This window comes from Tupaia chinensis, unplaced genomic scaffold (genome assembly GCF_000334495.1).
Source record: "Tupaia chinensis unplaced genomic scaffold, TupChi_1.0 Scaffold146187_1, whole genome shotgun sequence".
In the NCBI taxonomy this organism is placed as follows: domain Eukaryota; kingdom Metazoa; phylum Chordata; class Mammalia; order Scandentia; family Tupaiidae; genus Tupaia; species Tupaia belangeri.
The window spans coordinates 1273156-1276478 of record NW_006206042.1 but is presented as its reverse complement, the minus strand read 5'-3'; positions in this window follow the sequence as shown (position 1 = coordinate 1276478).

Sequence of the window (3323 nt, the reverse complement as noted above, 5' to 3'; positions counted from 1 at the left end):
AAAAACTGGCCCAGCTCTGTCGGAGAGAATGGCCACAGGGTGGCCCAAACATTTGCTCAGACTTCCTCCTCAAACACCCTTCCTTCCTTTGTGCAAACTGCCCTTTGGATCCGGAAAGATGGGGACTCCCATAGTACAGCCATGGTCCTGGAGGAGCCATTGACAAGTAGGCTCCAAATAAACCAACTCCCACCGAGGCAAAGCACGTCGAGACCTCCTCGTGCCTTCCATTCTGGGGCTGGCCTGTACACTTGATATATGATTTCCCTGCTTTTCCTCCCTTTCTAATTTATCTTTTCTTTTTGATTGCCAGAGGGCATGTGCACTCGCTGCAGACAGAGAGAGGGGGAGAAAACATCTTCCCATGAGGCATGGTCATACCACAATCCCTTCTCCTCCATTTCTCCTGGACATGCACTCACATGTGCCCAGCGGGGTTCTCAAGGGGGGATTTTTTAAGGGTTGTTTTCCAGGGCTGGGATTCAAACCACAGCCAGTCATGTGGGATCCAATTCCCTTAAACTCCTAGGTCACAGGGGCCGGACTTTTCTTTTTCTTTTTTAAGTGTCATTGTTAAAATGATGATTACTCCATCGAACCATGACGGCATTACTCAGAACTGAAACCGTCCACAAATCATTAAGCACACCCAAAAGACTCATTAAGAAACAGAGGTGAATGTTTTTCACAGGAGACGGGACAATGGAGGTCCAAGCAGACTCCTGAATAAGTGGGGCTGACAGAGGGTGGCGGAGAGAAGTCGAAATGAGACTAGGAAGGTGTGCTGCAGACAGCTTGTCAGGGCCTTACAGACCTGTCCAACAATTCACGAGTTCTAACTCTCTCAGGGGCTTACCTTTGACAGGGAGGGAAATACAGATGGGAGGCCAAGGGAGAGCACGGCTGAAGGGTGGTTGCTGTAGATTGAGTGAGTGTGTGAGTGTGTGTGTGTGCATGTGTGTGTGTGGTGTTTTAGATACCCTTGCTGTGTTGTGATCCTGCCCCAGCCTCCCGAGCAGCTAGGACCACAGGTGCACACCACCACACCCAGCCGTTTTCAGACAGGGCCACCACGTTGCCCATGCTGGCCTGGCAGTAAGCTCTCACGCTCTCCATCCTGCTGCCTCAGCCTGCCCACAGTTGAGGCTTCTGGCGTTGCCGCCACACCAGCTTTCAAGGTGGACGAGGAATCAGATCTGTGCCTCCTACGTGGCTGCAGCGCAGGGAGTAGTGATGCCCTGCAAATGTTGGATCTGATATTCTTCATGCTACTTATTTATTTTATATATTTGGCCATCGCATCAAGGATATTGATTTTTTTAATGGAATGTATTTTAACATATTTAATGCTGAGGAGAGGAGCTGCTAGGGAGAAAGGGTTGAAAATGCAGGAAAAAGGGAGCTGATCAAAATAGCAAGGACCCCCCCGCCCCCCGCCCCAGAAGATGGGAGGGAGCTGAGTTTCAGAGCCCAGGAAGAGAACCTGGCCTTGATTTGCAAGCTAGTTCTCCATTTTAATAAGAAAAAATGGAGAGACATGCAGGTAGAGTTGTATATGGCAAGAAGTTAAGGCAGGGAAGAGTCCTGTCTGGTGGTTTCAACGTCCTCTCTAAAGTGAAAGCAAAGTTATCTACATACTCCCGGCTTGGAGTATGTATTATGTGATTACCCTGGAATAGAAGCAACCTTTTATTAAAGGAATCACAGTGGATGGCTGAGCTGTCAGAGTTCAAAGCCACCCTTACCCTTTCTGGTCAACGAATGTCCCTGAAAATCTGGAAGGAGGCAGTGGGGCAGGCGGTGGATGAGAGCATGCATCTGGAACCCAGCTGCTCGGGTTTCTTCCTCAGCAGGATAGATACTCACAGTACCCACTTTATAGAATGGTGATGAAAATCAAATGAAACTAAACCAAAACAAAACAAAAACACGCCCGTGAAGCACTCAGCATAGAGTTTGACTCATGGTGGAGGCTCAGTGATGGTGAGTTGTGGTTATTACTGAAGATTCGTTGAGCATAAGGATAGTGGGGTCTGGCATTAAGGAGTCGTGGGGCCTCCTGGTAATTGCCCAGGGCCTGGGGTTATGAAAGACAATATGCAGGAAGTCTCTACCATAAAATGCATGATACGTTTATTCGAGAATGCTAGCTGGCCATACTAATCACACCCGGTCTGAGGAGACAGCAGACGTTGGTGCCAATGGCCAGCCCTGCGGGCACTTCCAGGCCTGTAGCCTGTTCACCAGCCCCGCACATTACACACCGTGGAGATGAAGCACTCCAGGCTAACCCTGGGAACCACGCTGCCCGAACGACGCCTTCCTTGTCTTTCAGACACCGCGTATCCCAGAGTGGCTCATACGCATACACCCACCCCTCAGCTTATTTCTTGTGTGATTTGTCTGTCCTTCTTTCACAAAATGGCCTTGTTGTGTGTCCCTCCAGGATGCCTGTCCTTGAATTCCCTCATGCTGATTGCTCTCTAAATGTAGGTTTTGCAGCACCTGCCCCGTAACTATATAGAGGGCTGGTTAAATGTTTATCCTTTGGCCCCATCCCAGACCCACTGCACCGCGATGACAACATGGGGAGAGCTGTGAATGCACTTCCCTGTCAAGGTCCCCAGGTGATTCCACTGGAAGCCAAAGTTGGAACATGGCTACTCTCCGCCTGCCCTTCTGTTCTGTTCTGTTGGGGCAGAGCGGAAGTTCTCCAGCCAGTGCTGTCTTTTGTCTTCCATCACAAAAGGTTTCTTCCCCCGAAACCCACCCCAGCCCAGCCATGAAATGACACTCTGCAGCTTTCTTAGACTGGGCTTCGCAGAAAATGAGAGGGCCTCCAGGGGCTTTTAATCTGTTCTCTGTGCTTTCTGAAGAGCTGTCTCATGGAGAGCTTGCAAAAAAGGCAGGTGCAAGGCCAGGGAGCATCAACCTGCGATGTTCTGCTTTTTTCTTTTTACATATGGGGTTTCTGAAGCAGAACTTGTTTGAAAATAGAATACCATTGCTAAAAGAAAAACAGAAATTTAGCATCTACCGATCTTGTCCAACTCCTTGTTTCACAAATTAAAAACTTGCAAACTAGAGGTCAAAGTGGTAGAGGAACTTTTTTTTTTTAAGAATTATTTATTTAACTTTATTTATCATTATTACTATTATTTTTTAATTTGTATAGGGCTTATGTGCTCACCAGAGAGAGAGAAAGAGGAAAAGTGAGAAAGCAAGCCATCAAGTCAGAGACTTGAACCATAGCCATGTAGGAGTCCAATGCCTTAACCACCACACCATTTGCTGACCCCAAGGCCTTTTTTTTTTTTTTTTTG